Below are 18649 nucleotides of genomic sequence, written 5' to 3' on the forward strand. Positions count from 1 at the left end.
GGAATAGGGAATTATCGTTTAATGGGTATGGAACTTCTGTTTAGGATGATGAAAAAGTTCCGGAAATAGACAATGGTGATGGTGGCACAACACTGTGAATGTAAATAATGCCACTGAACTGTACATTTAAAATGACTGAAATGATAAATTTTGTTATGCATATATTACAATAAAAAAACCTCACAGTTCAAAAAAGTGTGCATTCCCAATGAACCAGAAATTCATCTCCTATAATCCTTTTAATAAAAACATGTATTAGTTTTATAACCTTTTAAAATTTAAAACTTCAAAAATAGTTTAAAGAGTAAAATGTGACCTTTAACTTGCCCCTTTCAAGTGTTCAGAACCTGTTACAATGGGTTTTTTTTCAGTTAGTATCTTAGAACTATCCTACTGAAAAATGAAGCCATTCAGCTACCAGATTATTAAATGGTTTACACTCCAAAAGTCAAAATGAGACTTAAGCTAAGATTTCAATTATTTTAGAATCCAGTTTATTACAACTGCTATTAAACTGTAACTTTAAAATACACTATCTTAAAGCAAAAAGCCTTATAGGTAGAGAAATCCCTCTTGGCCTCACTTGGCAGGATATCTCTACCCATGAGAGTCTGAAGAGGTCAGTTCCTACAAGGTAGGCAAACAGAGGTTGTACACCTGGAGATCAAAGCCAACAATAACAAAACATCAGGTCCCAAAATGGTACTTTGCATAAAAGGACCTTTCACCCAAAGTTAGTCATGAGATTTCTATAGCCTTCAGGTTTAAAATAACATAGTAAAGGGATTTCCCTGGCAGTCCAGCGGTTAGGGCTCTGTGCTTCCAGTGGCGGGGGGCGGGGGGGGGGGGGGGTGTGTGATCCCAGTTGGGGAACTAAGATCCCACGTGCTGTGTTGCGTGACCAAGAAAAAAAAAAGGTAGTAAAAAACATGATAACAAAGATAATTCCCTACCGTTTTTGCTATCTTCATCATATCTTTATACATTATCTAATTTCTCATAATCATGTTTCATGAATCACTTTCAACTAGGCCCTCAAAGTTTCCCAGAAATTTACTATCCTTCTCTGATGAATGCTCTTTCCTATTCCTCACAATTATTTTCATGGAGTTCTATGACTCTTCCTCCTAGCTTCCATTCCACAAACGACCTTATCTTACTGGACAAAGATTACAAAGATTAAAGACCAGAGAGAAATCAACTATCAACTTTCAAACTACTAACATTGCATCCATTCTGTTCTTTCCTCTGGCTAAAAAAGAAAAAGCATCTCTCTATCAAAGAACAATTATGCCCATTTTGCTATCTTCTCCTAGACCTTTATCAGTTACTGCCTTCTCTCCAGCAACTTTAACTTTTCTCTCTTTAATGAATCCCTCCCATCATCATTCAAACATATTCTTCTTTAAAAAAAAAAAAAGTCTTCCCTGATCCCATAGATCTCTCCAGCTATCACTCTATCTCTCCTCTATTCTCCTTCACAGCCAAAAGGACTCTTGGTGATTCCCCACTTTCTCTGCAACCATTTGTTTGATAAAGAGACCCAAAAAGGTGTAAGGAGCAATATAGTAAACACTTGTGTTACCCATGAACCGCCTTGGGAAATAAAGCATTGCCAATATAGTGGAAGGCTACTGTGTACCCCTCCTGGATCACATCTCCTGTGCTCCCTTCCCCTACAAGAGATAGCCACTATTCTGATTTTGGTGTTAATCATTCTCATAAATTTCTTTATACTTTTACTATATATGTATGTATCCCTAAATAAGACATTGAATTGTTCTGCATATTTTTCAACCTTTAAAAAGGGTACACTTTAAAGACTGTGAGCCTTTTAAATTCTCAGCATTATGCTGAGGTTAATCCATCATGATACATGTTGCTGTAGTTCATTTATTTTCACTACTGTGTATCCACACAATTTACTTATCCACTCTCCAAATGATGGATATTTAGGTAGTTTCCCCTTTCTCTGCCATTACAAACAATGCTGTAATGATTTTTTTAAATAAATTTATTTATTTATTTATTTAATTTACTTATGGCTGCATTGGGTCTTTGTTGCTGTGCGCGGGCTTTCTCTAGTTGTGGAGAGCGGGGGCTACTCTTCGTTGCAGTGCACGGGCTTCTCATTATGGTGGCTTCTCTTGTTGCAGAGCATGGGCTCTAGGCATGTGGGCTTCAGTAGTTGTGACACATGGGCTCAGTAGTTGTGGCTTCTGGGCTCTAGAGCACAGACTCAGTAGTTGTGGTGCACGGGCTTAGTTGCTCCGCAGCATGTGGGATCTTCCCCGACCAGGGCTCGAACCCGTGTCCCCTGCATTGGCAGGCGGATTCTTAACCACTACGCCACCAGGGAAGTCCCTGTAATGATCATTTTCATACACTTCTCTTTGTACCAGTGAGTGAGAGTTTTCCTGGAAGAGACACCTACAAGCGGAATTGCTAGGTTGCAGGGAATGAGCATCTTCAATTTTAATTGATATACACAAACTGCTTTCCAAAATATATCCAATCACTATTCCACATTGTTTCCAACCTTCCAACATTGTTTCCAACCTTCCAACATTGTTTCCAACTTCCCACACTCCACTCCTTTGCCAAGATCACACTGATTTGCAAGTTGCTAAATTCAACAGACACTATCATTTTAGTTGACCTACTGTTCAACATATTTAGCCACTAATGGCTCCTTAATATACTTTTGGCTTCTATAACCCCAGCCCTCCCAGTTTTCCTAGCACCTATGGCTTCTCCCATTCTATCTACCAGACTTCTTAAAAACTGGTGCTCCTCTGGACTCAGCTGTGGGTCTTATTCAGACTCCGATTAGGTCTTTATTCAGACTCTGATTAAGTCTACATTCTTCCCCTACATTCTCATGGCTTAAAATACCATCTACATGTCTATACTACAAATACCAAAATATACTCCACATCAAGCCTGTTTGATGTCCTTTGACTGAGGAATATCAATCTTAATACATCCAAAATTGATTTCTTGATCTCTTTTCCCTATCGCCAACAACTTCTGCTCCAGTGATCCTCATCCTACCAACCACCTGCTCTTGCTGAACCCTCCCTTCAACCTCTCTCCACATCCACTCCATAACCATGGCCTCTAAAATATATTTTGAATTTATCAGTTCACTTCCTTCTCCACTGCCACTGTTCAAAACAAGCCGTCATTTTACCTCAGACTTAGACAAATGCTACAGCCTTCGAATTGGGACTCCTAGTTCCCCTCATCTCTCTCTAATCCATATTTCATACAGCAGCTAAAGTGATCTTTTTTTAAAAAAATTAATTTTATTTATTTATTTATTTATTTATTTTTGGCTGCGTTGGGTCTTCGTTGCTGCGCGTGGGCTTTCTCTAGTTGTGGCAAGCGGGGGCTACTCTTCGTTGTGGTGCGCAGGCTTCTCACTGCGGTGGCTTCTCTGGTTGCAGAGCACAGTCTCTAGGTGCATGGGCTTCAGTAGTTGTGGCGCACGGGCTTAGTTGCTCCGCGGCATGTGGGATCTTCCCGGATCAGGGCTCGAACCCGTGTCCCCTGCATTGGCAGGCAGATTCTTAACCACTACACCACCAGGGAAGCCCTAAAGTGATTTTTTTTTTTAAAGTGATCTTTTTAAAACACAAACCAGATCATTTCACTCAACCCCTGCTTTAAAAATTTTAGTAAGCTTTCCACTTGCCTTAGGATAAACTTTAAGGTACTTAAACATGGCCTACAAAGCCAGGATTTGACTTTCTACTGATGTGACTCCTGCCTATCTCATCAGATTCATTTTATATCTCACTGCCCTCCCCTCCCAGCTCCCACCAAGGGCCTTTTTTAGGCTTCTTGAACTGTGGCGCTCTTTCCAGCTTAAGAAAATTCATGTAGACAATTCCTGTTTCCTTCAGAGTACCTGATCACAATTAAGTATATACTTATTTTGATGTTCATTAATATTTCCTCTCCCACTAGACAATAATCAGGGAATGTGCTTGTTTTTCAGCATTGCATACCTAGCACATAACCTAGTAGACAATCACTTAAGTAAACTAATGAACTTCACAACTTGGTTAGAAAGTAGAGGTTCTCTCATTTACTAGGGGTTATCTCATTTACTATCTCATTTCCTGCATTCAATATATTATCAACCCAATAAAGCATCAATATGGATACTAAATGAATTCGGTTGTTTTTAAAGCAATTTCTCTAAAAGAGTTTATCTAAAAGAAAAAAAACAACATATGTACAAGAAAAAAAAACTTGTACAGAAATGATCAATTTCTATTTTTACTTAAAACCTACACTCTCAAATACCAAATACAAGTGCTAGACTGTAAAATCTCATAATCATACTTGGCAAACTGAGATGGTATAAAAACTGAGTGTTTCAGTAACAACACCCATAAAGAAATGATCTGTTCAAAAGAGTACTGCAAGACTGCTTTCATTTATAGTACCTGAGGAAGCCAAGAGAAAATAACACACGTCAAAAAGGCAAAATAAAGGCAATTTTATTACTTAAAAATGCATATAGCAAATTAAACAAAAGTTAAAAAACATTACTCAGCAAAGGTTCTTTAGAGTTTACACTAAAAAGGAATTATTTCTGATTAATTTCATCTTCATCTGCATATGTGGAAGACAAGTGATAATAAAGTATCTGGGTTTCCTAAAATATATTTAGTGTCTTAGAATATTACAAAAAAGGTTAAGAGAGAAAACGCTAACGTACTGAATGAAGAAGGCATATACTCAAGGCTTGTGAACTTAAATCAGCCCCTATCCTAATTACCCTAACTTCTTATTAATAAGGTCCTATTAAAATGTAAATAAGAATATTGCTTTAAAAGGTAGTTAAGGTCATTTAAGGCTATTGCTCTTTAATCACGGAATACAAATTTATATATTAAATGAGTTATTATGGCAGAGAGAATATTTACTTTGAAAAATCAATTTATAAAGTGATAAGAGTAAACCTATTGTCAAAATATTTTCTACTTCAGACTTGTAACATATTTAAACAGAACTCAGAAGGAATTCTGAAGGCTTTATAACTCTGATTTTAAAATCTGTCTCTTCAATATAGACCAATATTATATATACGGTACAACGTTAATACTGTAGTTAACCAGGGCATATGTTGTGTCACACACTGCACTAAGGCTAAGGATATAAAAATAAAAATTACCCATCATCTCCAAGATTTGGTTGCAGCTAGACCAACTACAGAAAGGTGGCAGGAGGACAGGAGGAGGGAAGGGAAGGAAGAAGAGGAAGGGAGGGAAGTTAGTTCTGAGCAGAAAGAATACCATGTTGAACAGCCCTGGAGAGAAAACATAGCATACACCCAGAGGGAATAGAGATAGATCAAGAGTAGTTGGAAAATAGGGTTGGGGAAGTACAAAATGAAAGGTAAGGCTGGAGAAATACATGGGATCAGACTAGACCTGTGGGTTTGTTTCTGAAATCTGAAACACATAAGGATACCTTTTCAGAGAAAATTAATATCTCCCAGATCTTGAGTGATGACTTCTTAAAAATTATAATATTAAGAATCTGGTATGGATATAAAATTAGGTATGAACTCATTATGTTATATAGCTCTTATGTAACCATAACACTAAAACAACTTTAAAAATTAAATACAAAACAAAAATTTAAATAACACTAATGTGGGACTTCCCTGGCGGTCCAGTGGTTGAGACTCCATGCTTCCACTGCACGGGGCACGGGTTCGATCCCTGGTCAGGGAACTAGGATCCTGCATTCCACGCAGTGCAGCCAAAAAAATAAATAAAAAAAAAAATGCTAATGTAACAGATTATGTTGTTTTACATAAACTATACCAATGATGTAGTCAATCCTGGAAATATGTAGTCTCAGGTCTAGTTTTATACACACACACACACACTTTTTATTTTTTCAGCTGTGCCACATGGCTTGTGGGATCTTAGTTCATCGACAAGGGATTGAACTCGGGCCCTTGTCAGTGAGAGCGCAGAGTCCTAACCACTGGACCACCAGGGAATTCTCATAGTTCTATATTTTTAAACCACTTCTGTAATTTGACTTCAATAACACCAGTGCATAAAATGCTTATAAATATGTAAAACTAAACAGATTTAATAACTGCAAGTGTTTATTTGCTAATTTAGGGAAATACAACCTTATATATACTACCATACCAGCTAGCGGTCCTTAAATGTCAGTTTTAAAGAGGCCCACTTGTTAATTCTGGCAATCTTTCTTGTTCATTTGTGGTTCAGTACCTTAATGAAAACTACATTAAATGTGTATCTAGTATAATCACTGCTGAAGTTTGGAATAAAACACTCACACTGCAAACAAACTGTTTCACGTTGATTAATTACAAGATGGGATCTACCAGATACATCTCACAGTGAAAATATGATACTAACTACTAAGCCGGGGTTTGGCCTGCCTATACTAACATATACCATGACACGATCCAATTTAACTCACCATCTTTCCCTGTCTGAGCATCATCAGTACAATGCTTTATAACTTGGCACAAACACAATAATAAACAAAATATAAACACAGCAACAAACTCCCAAGGGATTACTTGGCTATAAAGCAGTCCTTTAGAAGTTACATAAAACTCATTAATGTACAAGAATGCCCAGTTAGAAAAATACTACAGAAAATACAACATTACTAAGGAGTTCTAAGAGAAATGAATTCACAGTTTAGAGGGAAAAAAAAATCACTTTGGTACAGGATGAAGTAGATTATAAGGAAACAAATAAGATAACTGTTGCAGTAACCCAGGTAAGAAATGAAAGCCTGGATTAAGGCAGTAATAGTAGGAGTGTTGATAATGTAGATAAAGGGTTTGGATTCAAAGATGTTAAGGAGGTAGAATCTTGGGGCCAGACAGATGTGAGATGTAAAATGGAGGAATCAAGGACAACTTGCAGGTTTCTAGAAAAAACAATGATAGTGATACATCCTCCAAGGCAAGGAAAATAGCAGAATTTAGGGGTGAGGGGATTGAGAAGTAGTAGAATAGTTAATTTGAACATGATCAACACTTCTAGGGACTATCTGATCAGCTTCTAGGTTCACCTCACTCACCCCCAGCTTTTCTCAAAATTCTCTCCCCCATTCACATAGCTGTACTAAGAGCAACCATGTTACAATGTAACCTATAGTGTGATCCTACCTCCAGGGTACAGTTGACAGATATAAAGTCTGAATCCTTAACTAAAGCTAGGCCAATATGCAGACCCCACCTGTTTTATTTATATCTCTATATGTATATGTAAATGGGTACCTATACACACACATATGTATATACACATATATGTATACCCACATTTATACATACATACACACAGATATATATATATACATATACATATATACACACACACACACACACACACATAAAATCAAACAAAAAATCCCCTAACAACCACCACAGTAAATAGGACCTTGTAACTAACTGCTCAACCCTAAGGCAATCCTCAGACTCAAATATCCACTAAGGGCCATTTGATCTGCTAAGACAAAAGTTGACAAACTTTTTTAAAGCCACACAGTAAATATTTTAGGCTTCACAGGCCATAAAGTTAGGACTACTCAACTCTGCCACTGTATCAGCAAAAGCACCTACATACAATACATAAACAAATGGGTGTGTTGTCTGTGCTCCAATAAAACTTTATTCGTGGACACCGAATTTTGAGCTTCCTATAATTCTCACATACCACAAAATATTTTTCTTTTGACTTTTTCCCACCATTTAAAAAAAATGTAAAAACCATTCTTAGCTCTCAGGCCATACAAAAGCAGGCAGCATTGGGCCTACTAACCGTAGTGTGTCAATCCTTGTGCTAAGGCAACACAGAACTGCCCTCTCCTATTTCAAATGTCCTCTAAGTGTCAGAAAAGCAAAATCTTTCTAGTGGACAGAATTGAAAATCTTCATTTGACTGCCAAAGAACTCACTCCATTTGCAAGGAAGTAAGTCAACAAATGAAGGCCCATGCAATTTGCCGGTTCTATCATTTACCTTCTACTGTACCTGTCCAGCAAGATACGGTGTTAAGTTTCGGAACAATGATACGTTCCTCTCCCCTCCCCTCATGAGAGTTTTAGCTATTTTTTTTTTCTACCACTGTGTATCAGTTATGCTGGGGATGGTTAAATTCAGTATTCAGTCCACAATTTTCAAACATGTGACAAAGTATATCTAGGCCTGATTAACAAAGAGTATCACCTTTAGAATCTGGACTCAGAGAACAATGCCCTTTGGATGTGGTAAGTAGATATGAATTTGGGTTGTTTCCACAGAAGAGCTGAGAGTGTTTGCTGGTATATAGAGATAGTGAGATTATGTTAAAGAAAATATTTAATATATATAAGAAAAGTAGGACTCTTTGTGTGTGTGCTTAATAGCCATGGAATGAATGAACTGGACAACTATGTTTTAGAGTGTCCTTTACTCCTCTTCTCTCTGGGATGTAGCCCACTAGCCACAGCTGTGGTCCAGAGCTGGACATATAACCTAACAAGTCCCTTTCCTGAGATTTGAGACTGAGAATCAGGTCAGTCTCTCTGATGGCAGAAGCTATAAGATTTAAAACTCAAAAGATATTAGTAAGTGTTAAAAACTGACCTGCAGCAAGAAAGAACTAACTGAACACACAAAGAGTATCTTGTGTGAAAAAAAAAAAAAAAAAAGTATCTTGTGAGACATAAAGAGATACTCCTGACCACATATGGAGCCCCTGGATCTAGCTGTTCCTGAGTTCTAGCTGTCCTCCTATGGCTTGATTGCCTTTCTGAGAATTCATGGATACCCACATGTTTCCAAAAAATTCTTCTTTTTGCTTCAGTTAGGTATGTGTCGCTCTCCTAACTAAAACAAAGTACCTATTGGACAATCTAAACAGGGATATTCAGTTGGATCAAAGAGTTCTGGTGAGTTTAAAACACTTAAAGATGGTAGCTACAACAACAAAAATGGAAAAAATCACCAGGAAGAGTGAAAAGAGAAGGTCAAGGTGGAAATTCATAAATATCAATATGATTAGCAGAGAATTAAGAGTCTGCAAAGAATCAGCTAGTAGTAAGAAAGGCAGGAAAGGGACAGAGTCATAAAAGTCAAGGAAAAAAAAAACAGTATCAAGGAGACAATGGTTAACAATGTCAAGTATAGAAAGAGGTAAAGGAGTAAGCAATGATTATACAATTTGTCAATGTAGAAGTCACAGGTGGCCCTGATAAGAGCAATTTCACTGGCATGCTAGGATGAGAAGCCAGGCTGAGGGTTTAAGAATACATAGGAAGTACACAACTCTACCTATGAAGTATTCTTCCCATTGAAAAAAAAAAAAAAATCCAAGCCTGAATCGGAGCAAGCTTCTAGATGTAATTACCAATTTACAGGAAAAACAGTGGACAGAAGAACATATGACATGAAACCACAGGGATGCAATCAGCAAAATCCAGACTGTGAGAAATCTCATAGGGCAAAGGCTTGGTTTCTTTAACAAACCAATTGTATAGGAACAAGAACAAAAAGACAGAAAGAAAAGAGGGTTGAGACACACATCAACACAATATAATGTATGAACCTTATTTGGATCCTAATTCAGACAAACTGTTAAAACAAAACAAAAACTGTAATTGGGGAAATTTCAACACCGAGTAGAATATGTGATGATATTAAGGAATTACTGTTAATTTTTTTAGTAAAATCTTAAATTGGATTATTGTTTTATTTCTTAGAGATATACAATAAAATAGTATAACACAGTCTTTATTCTACTAGTGAGTCTTCACTGATTGTCCTCAAAGTCATCCAGCCTGCTATAGTCCCATAGTTAGCTGCATAACAAATATTAAGAGAGATACAGGGCTTCCCTGGTGGCGCAGTGGTTGAGAATCTGCCTGCCAATGCAGAGAACGCGGGTTCGAGCCCTGGTCTGGGAGGATCCCACATGCCGCGGAGCAACTCGGCCCGTGAGCCACAATTACTGAGCCTGCGCGTCTGGAGCCTGTGCGCGGCAACGAGAGGCCGCGATAGTGAGAGGCCCACGCACCGCGATGAAGAGTGGCCCCCGCTTGCCACAACTAGAGAAAGCCCTCGCACAGAAACGAAGACCCAACACAGCCATACATACATACATACATACATACATACATACATAAAAAGAATGTAAGCAGACAAGAATATCATTAAAAAAAAAAAGAGAGATACAAAGCGATACAGAGATTCAAAGGAGATAAGTCACTACTGGGGTAGGGAATCAAGCAAAACTTAAGGCAATGGTATTTGCATTGTGCCTTAAAAGATGATGAAATGTTAAGAGATAGGGAACAAGACTGGAAAAGTGATATTCCAGATAGAAGAAATGATAGCAATTGGAAAGAGGTGGGAAGGCCTATCTATGAAGAGTATTGACTCCACTCACCTTTCCATTAAACTGTCCCTACCCTAGTGATGACAAGAAAAGGAAAAGTCAAAGTGAAATGTCATAACCCACTAGGCAGCTCCAAGCTGACAAAATCATGGGAGACCCATTCAGGCCCAAAGCAGACCGAGGAAGCCCAGTCCCAGGACAGATCACGACAGTATCTGGGTAGCCAAACCATACTGGCTTTCCAGAGCAATCCATTCATGTCAATCTCTGGGTGTGGGGCGTTACTGCAAGTAGGGGTGCTCTCCTTAAACCAAAGGGAAAAGTAGCAAGGTAACAGGTCAGGTTAGCTTTAAGCAATTTTTAGTCACTGACTACACCTTATTTCACAATTAACTGAGACTGGCAAACACCCTCCCAGAAATCAATATAATTGTTCCAACTTTTCAGAGGAAATAAAAAAGGAAATAGGAAAACCATAATGAAGACTGGGGGTTCAAAAGCTGGAAATCCTTTACATTATACAGGCCAGTTTTTATAGTAACTTATCTGTAGAATAGAGCTGGAAATCCTTTACATTATACAGCAAAGTTTTTATAGTAAGTTATCTGTAGAATAGAGCTGAAATAAAAAATAAAATCTACCATATGACCCAGCAATCCCACTCTTGGGCATATATCCGGACAAAACTATAATTCAAAAAGATACATGCACCCCCTATGTTCATAGCAGCAGTATTCACAGTAGCCAAGACATGGAAACAATCTAAATGTCCATTGACAGATGAATGGATAAAGAAGATGTGGTACATATATACAATGGAATACTACTCAGCCATAAAAAAGAACCAAATAATGCCATTTGCAGCAACGTGGATGGACCTAGAGATTATCATACTAAGCGAAGTAAGTCAGAAGGAGAAAGACAAATACCATATGATAGCACTTATATGTGGAATCTAAAATATGGCACAAATGAACCTATCTACAAAACAGAAACAGACTCAAAAGACATAGAGAACAGACATGGGGGCAGGGGATGGACTGGGAGTTTGGGGTTAGTAGATGCAAACTATTACATACAGAATGGATAAACAACAAGGTCCCACTGCATAGCACAGGGAACTATATTCAATATCCTGGGATAAACCATAATGGAAAAGAATATAAAAAAGAATGCATATATGTATATAACTGAGTTGCTTTGTTATACAGCAGAAATTAACACAACACTGTAAATCAACTATCCTTCAATAAAAAATAAATTTAAAAAATAGTAAAATAAAATCAAATCTAAGTTATCCATTTTTATAATACACACTGCACTTCTGGGTCACTGTCCAGGTGTGCCTTCAATATTTAAGACTACCTCTTTGGGGACTTCCCTGGTGGCGCAGTGGTTAAGAATCTGCCTGCCAATGCAGGGGACACGGGTTCGAGCCCTGGCCCAGGACTATCCCACATGCCGTGAAGCAACTAAGCCCGTGCGCCACAACTACTGAGCCTGCGCTCTAGAGCCCGCGAGCCACAGCTACTGAGCCCGCGTGCCACAACTACTGAAACCTGCGCGCCTAGAGCTGCAAAAGAAGCCACGGCAATGAGAAGCCTGGTACCACAACAAAGGGTAGCCCCCGCTAGCAGCAACTAGAGAAAGCCCGCACACAGCAACGAAGACCCAACACAGACATACATACATACATAAATAAATAAATTTATATTAAAAAAAAGACTACCTCTTTGATTTTTATGAAAAATACTATGAAGAGAAGGCCTCATACATTTTGGACTCCATTCTAAACCAGTAGATGGCCACAAAAGAAGAAATACCTGTTTTCTTTGTTCCTCTCAGGTACACATAAAACCATGACATTTACCTTAACTCTTAAAAAAATGTAAGATACATAATTTTAGAAGGCTTCACCTTCTGTCATCTTCTGTAGCTGATAGCTACTTTTTCCCCTACAAATAAATACTGATCACTTGCTCATACAGATTTTTTTTTTTAAGAGTACCCTTTTGTGAAATCTTGGGTTGGATATCACATTCAAATTCAACCTAGTAATTGTATAAAATATTGGGGAGGACACAAAGAAGTATAAATATAGTTCTTGCTCTAAAGACATGACAGATCTATAAAAAAATTACAATACAAAGCAGAATGCATCAACTGTCACAAAGGGGGTACAGTATCTCAAGAGCACAGAGAAGGGAATGTACATCATCTGACAAGCAGAAACTGAATCTGAATGAAAATATGCTATCTTTAAGAATGCTTAATTACACAGCTTCAAAGCACTGTAGAATCACCTTTACACCTCAAAACTGTAGACCATTTTCCAATAATCACAGCTAAGCTCTTTTTTTTAAAATCAAACAGTAAAAGTTTGGTCACTCACAAACATCCTATCTTGCCTCCACTTGACACAGAATTTTATTGAAAGCAAAATCTGCCTACTGTTCCTGTAGAGCTAACAAAAACCAAAGCCATCAGCCTGCAAGCCACCACAAACTGAATGAAAATGCTGGTGTTAAAAAAAAAATTTTCTTTTTATTGCCTCAGGTAAGTTAACGCTAAAAGATAATTTAAAATAACTTCTTAAGATTTTTTTTTTTAATGTTTGGAGACTGAAGGAGGCATTGATGAATAAGTAAAATAAACCTGAGCAATTTAAAGAAGCCAGCTTTGTTAAAAACCAGATGGCCACTTGCCAACACTTCTTCATGCACGTAAAACCAAAGATGATTCTAGGCAAGATTCACAGGCCACAGAGGCTCTTTATTAAATGTCAAATTAAGAAAGTTCTCATATTTCAATTTTGATAAGTTAAAGGACAGTTAAATAAAAGGAGCACTTTACAAAGCTTTGCAGAATCAATATGGAAACAAAGCTTTGCGCTTTTAACATTTGAATCCTCAAAAACAAGACATTTTAAACGTCACATTTACAAACATCCTATTCACAAGGAACTATAGCCTAGATTCTGTAAGGAAAAACAGTGGTAACCGGAAAAGGGACTGGCCTTAGTTTAAAATCTCCAACAGGCCAGCAGAAAAGAAATCGCACAATTCTTAATTGCAAGTGACTATGAGAACCCTAAATCGAACTCTTCGTCTTAGTTTAACTCCGTACAAAAGCATTTCAGATTTGTATCTTTGTACAAATTTGCACCTTTGTATCATTCCTACAAATGATACCGTTTGTGAAAGAAAAGGCAATAAGGATACTCCTCAAACTCCTATATCCCATGATCCATCCTCAAAGAGTGGAAGGAACAGCAAAGTGGAAGGAACAAAGCACTGACGTCAATTACGAGATTAACCCCGGGCACAGGCAGCTGGAGGAAAGGCCTACACATCAATATCCAAATGCAAGCTATCGGGGTAACTAGCTAACCGATTCAGAAGTTATGGGGGGGTATTCAAGTATTACACCCCCACATTCCCATTTTTAGTCAGCCCCCTTCGCCAGTCGAAGGCGGAAATTTTTTTTCCTTTTTTTTTTTTTTTTTGCGGGGGGGGGGGGCGGGGAGGAGGAGGAGGAGGGGGGTAGGAGGAGGAGGAGGAGGTGGAGGAGGTGGAGGAGGACGTACGCAGGATCGCGAGAAGGAAAGCGAGAACTAGTTGGGTAATGATAGCCAGAACCTAGGCCTATTTTCTCTTTAACTAGAAATAACTTGAAATTGAGAAGGGTATTAAAAAGTAACAGATCAGTCGATGGAATTTCTGAGGGAAGGAATGGATTAATGGACGAAAGGGGAAAGGAGAAACAGTGAAAAGATTGATTTCTGGGAATTTTTGTTAGGACTGGGTTAGCCTTTTTAATTAATTTATATTTTTGAGGGTCGGGGGTGGAACGCGAAGACGAGGGAAGCCGGATCGAGCAGCCCTAGCCCGGAGGGTCTCTCCGAGCCCCCAAACGGACCCTGTCCTCCCCTCCCCCCAGCCCCTCCCCGCGGCCGGGCCCGGCCCTCAGTCCGTCTGTCTGCTCTTCTCACCTCCAGTCCCGGCTCCGCTAGGCCCGAACCATTTCCCGGCTGCGGCAAAGGCGGCGCCGGGCCTGCACCTTCACCGGACGCGCATTCGAACCCGCTCGGGGGGCGGCGACAGACTGCCAAGGGCGAGGAGCTCCGGGCGGAGGCGGGGGTTCGGCAGGTCTCGAAAAGCGCAGGCGGCGGCGGTGGCGACGCACCTCACACAGCACAGGCGGAGGTTCCGCCCCGCTCCATGACTGTCGAGCCCAGATCGGGACGGCTGGCTGAGGAGGCAGGGGCGGGCTGACGAGGACCTGGCACCGGGATCCCCCGCCCCATCCGCTGGCGGCGGCAGCGACGGCGCTCGACTCCCGCAACCAGGACAGTGACTGACGCAGCGGCCGCGCCACCCATGTGACCAGGGCAGGGCGGGGACGAGGCGTCACGTGGCGACGCCGCGCCCCTCCCCGTCAGAAAAGCGGAGGGCTGCGGATCCTACAGCGCTGGGAGGTGACGCTGGAGGTGGTGACATGCGCGGCGGTCGGGTCCGACGACGACGGGCTGGCCGGGTACTGGCCCAGGTGGCCTAGGTCCGAGCCCCTGAGCCCGGCGGCCGCGTCTGACAGGGCGGGACAGGCAGGATCGGGCCTCCACACTTCGCGCGCGCACACTTCGGCGCGCACACCATCCAGCGCGTAGCCGCTAGCGAGGTTCAGAAGGGCGGGGCCGGGTGGAGCCGGATCTACTGGTTCTGGGGCTCAGGAGGTCAGGCAGTCCGCCCCTCCTGAGGGTGTGGCCGAAGCCCCCAGGCCCGTGGTGCGGAGCTGCTGTCGAAGCCCGGAGCCAGTGCGGCGGCCCTCGACAGGTCCGGCCGGAAAAGGAAGTCTGCTGGGAATTTCTCTGCAGGAGGCCGTCTAGAACCTCGCTTGAACTTCTCAGACGAAGCCAAGCCAGCCCTTTTTCTTGGTCATCTAAACAGCTTCTGCTGTTAATACTTTTTTTCAAGATATCATTCCGAACACTTTTCTTCAGTTCTTAACATCCTGCCAGTCAGGGCAAGCTATAATTTAATTGAGAGTAAAGCCATAGTTATAGATTAGACAGGATTTTCAAAGGGCCTCATAGAACCCAGTACGGTAACTGTCCAGAGAAACTACTTTGGGTTCATTATTTTGGAAAACACTTTATAATTTCCTGCTTCTTATCTGTTTTCTTTCCATGAAGGAGCCTCATGAAGGTGTTTTTTTCACTCTCTACTAATTTTGAAGCAAGCATTTTAAAGATTTTTAAAAATAAAATTCAAGGATTTTGAGGAGTTTTATGATAAACTATAAAGAGTGTGCATATGAAAATGTTTTTATTAGGCTTAAAAGCTGGTAATTCATCAGCAATAGTAGTATAATGTTTTTCTTTTTAAAATTCTGAAGTGACCACAGATTCTTTTAAGCTAAACTCTTTATATAGATTTTATCTATCTATATAAATTAGGAAATGATTTCATGCAAAACTCAAAATGAACTGTGACAAAATATAGTGAAAAATAATTGGCAGTCCCATCCCTGCCCTTCAACTACTCCAGTTCCGGAGGCAATCACTTAGCATTTTCTAATGTAGCCTTCCCAAGATATGTTGTAAATATATATTAAAATACACTTATATGTACCTCCTTTTATGCAAAAGATAACGTACTATATACACTGTTAAGTTCCTTCCTTTTTTCACTTAAAATATCCTGGATATCTTTCCATATCACTGTGTAAAGAAGTGTCTCATTCTTCCTAGGAGCAGTGTAATATTCCATAAATATCAATTTATTTTAACTAATCTCCTACAGGTGGACATTTAGGTTGTTGCCAAGCCATTACTAAATTACAAACTAAGCTGCAACTAATAGTCTCATAAAATGCATAATTATACCAATAACTCATTAGACCGCAATCTTTAAATCAAAAGGTATTTTCAGTTTGGATAGAGATTGCCAAATTGTCCTCCATAGATGTAGTGCAAATTTCACGTGTTTTCTTTTGTATTCTGCCTTGGAAGATTTACAAGCCTGTATAGGAAGGGAGTGAAGATGGAGACTGACAACAAGAAAGATCATCATTTTACACAATTAAAGAAGTATTAAAACATTGAATATATGTCATAAACTTTACAAGAAGATTCCTTTACTTATTTTGGTGTAAATGTTACTTGGCTAACCAAAAGATAATATGCTTTTTGTTCCATAAATTATCACGATAATTTTTCAATATAAATGAGACCTTACGTAAAAACCAAAAGAGGGGACTTCCCTGGTGGCACAGTGGTTAAAAATCCGCCTGCCAGTGCAGGGGACACGGGTTCGATCCCTGGTCTGGGAAAATCCCACATGCGGAGCAAATAAGCCCGTGTGCCACAACTCCTGAGCCTGCGCTCTAGAGCCCACGAGCCACAACTACTAAAGCCCGTGCGCCTAGAGCCTGTGCTCCACGGCTAGAGAAGCCACCGCATTGAGAAGCCCACACACCGCAACTACACAGTGCCTGTGCGCATCAACAAAGACCCAACACAGACAAAAAAAACCAAAAAACAAACAAAAGGGGGGCTGGGGTGGAAAAAATAGACTTTCCTTTGGAATTATTCTGCAAATCGGAATTTCTTTCCCTTTTAGCAATGAGAGAAAAAATTCCTAATTATATATTTCTCAACTCGTAACATTTTAATACTCTGTCATTTTACTTAATCAGATGCATCCATTTTAACAAAGTGAATTTTCTGTCTCTAACTTCATGTTCTAGAACAATGTAAGTCAACTGCACGGTTTGGTGTAATATCAGAAAATACCAACCATAGAACTTTAAGAGAAAAAAAAATCTCAAAGAAAAATATGACTTTTATTAACAGGCAATATTTGAACAAAGTATTCAGTATATATTGGTACAGCAGCAATTCTCAGTAGAGTTCTGGGGTGTTTTTTTTGTTTGTTTTTTAAAATTTTATTTATTTATTTATTTATTTATGGCTGTGTTGGGTCTTCGTTTCTGTGCGAGGGCTTTCTCTAGTTGCAGCAAGTGGGGGCCACTCTTCATCGCGGTGCGCGGGCCTCTCATTATCGCGGCCTCTCTTGTTGCGGAGCACAGGCTCCAGACGCGCAGGCTCAGTAATTGTGGCTCACGGGCTTAGTCGCTCCGCGGCATGTGGGATTTTCCCAGACCAGGGCTCGAACCCGTGTCCCCTGCATTGGCAGGCAGATTCTCAACCACTGCGCCACCAGGGAAGCCCCTGGGGTGTTTTTAAGTCAGATATTTGTGGAGGTATAATTTACATACAGAGAATATATATATATATATATATATATATATATATATATATATATATATATATATATATATATATATAAAACTGAGTCACTTTGCTGTACACCAGAAACTAACACAACATTGTAAATCCACTATAGTTCAAAAAAAAAAAATTAAAAAGTAATAAAATTTACATACAGTAAAATTTATCCTTTTCAATGTATGGTTCTATGAGTTCTGACAAATGCATACAGCTATGTGACCACCACCCCAATCAAAATATAGAACATTTCCTTTACCCCCAAACATTCCCTCTTGCTCCTTTGTAATGAATGCCTCACCTCAACCCCAGTTCCTGGCAACCACTGATGTGCTTTCTGTCCCTATACTTTTACCTTTTCCAGAATATCACATGAATAGAATCATACAGTATGTAACCTTTTAAGTCTGCCTTTATTCACTTAGCATAATGCCTTTGAGATCCATCTATCGTTGTTGCATGTCTCAGTAATTTATCTCTTCTTATTGCTGAGTAGTATTCTATTACTATAACATAGCCTGTTTAGGCATTCATCAGTTGAAGGACATTTGGGTTGCTTCCAGTTTTTAATGATTATGAATAAAACATATAAACATCCACGTACAAGGTTTCACTCAGGCTTTAAAATGATTTTCTGAAAGTCACTTCTAGACATAGGAATTACTAAGTCATAAATATATCTACATAAATATTATTCCGTGTTATTTTAGAAACTCAGATAATTTATTCATTATGTATCAAATGTTTATTAAACATCTACTATATAGCAGGTACTGTTCTAGGCATATGGATAAAACGATGGTCAGATGCTGGCACCAAAAAAAATAGCACCAAAATGGTGTGTTGATAAGGCAAAGCTGAGTTTATTACTTACTGATAAAAGAGACCGGTGCCTTGATGTTTTCAGTAGCATTTCCAAGGGGAAATTGGAACACTTATAAGGTTTTGGGGTCTGTTCTAAGGAGGT

The 18649-nt window shown here is 39.5% G+C and overlaps 1 protein-coding gene across 5 annotated transcripts in view; it reads right to left on the minus strand.

Annotated features, from left to right (window-relative positions):
• The window catches only part of AFF4 (ALF transcription elongation factor 4), a 96864-nt gene extending 81663 nt beyond the window's left edge, over positions 1-15201 (minus strand). For 3 of the 5 annotated variants that reach the window (XM_028168097.2, XM_057538839.1, XM_057538833.1), the window contains exon 1: positions 14386-15201. The gene's annotated coding sequence lies outside the window, so the exon portion shown is untranslated. The remainder of the gene's footprint in view (positions 1-14385) is intronic. The other 2 variants (XM_057538829.1, XM_057538819.1) reach the window with 1 other exon arrangement.
• Between the last annotated feature and the right edge of the window lie 3448 nt (positions 15202-18649).

This window comes from Balaenoptera acutorostrata, chromosome 2 (genome assembly GCF_949987535.1).
Source record: "Balaenoptera acutorostrata chromosome 2, mBalAcu1.1, whole genome shotgun sequence".
Taxonomy (NCBI): domain Eukaryota; kingdom Metazoa; phylum Chordata; class Mammalia; order Artiodactyla; family Balaenopteridae; genus Balaenoptera; species Balaenoptera acutorostrata.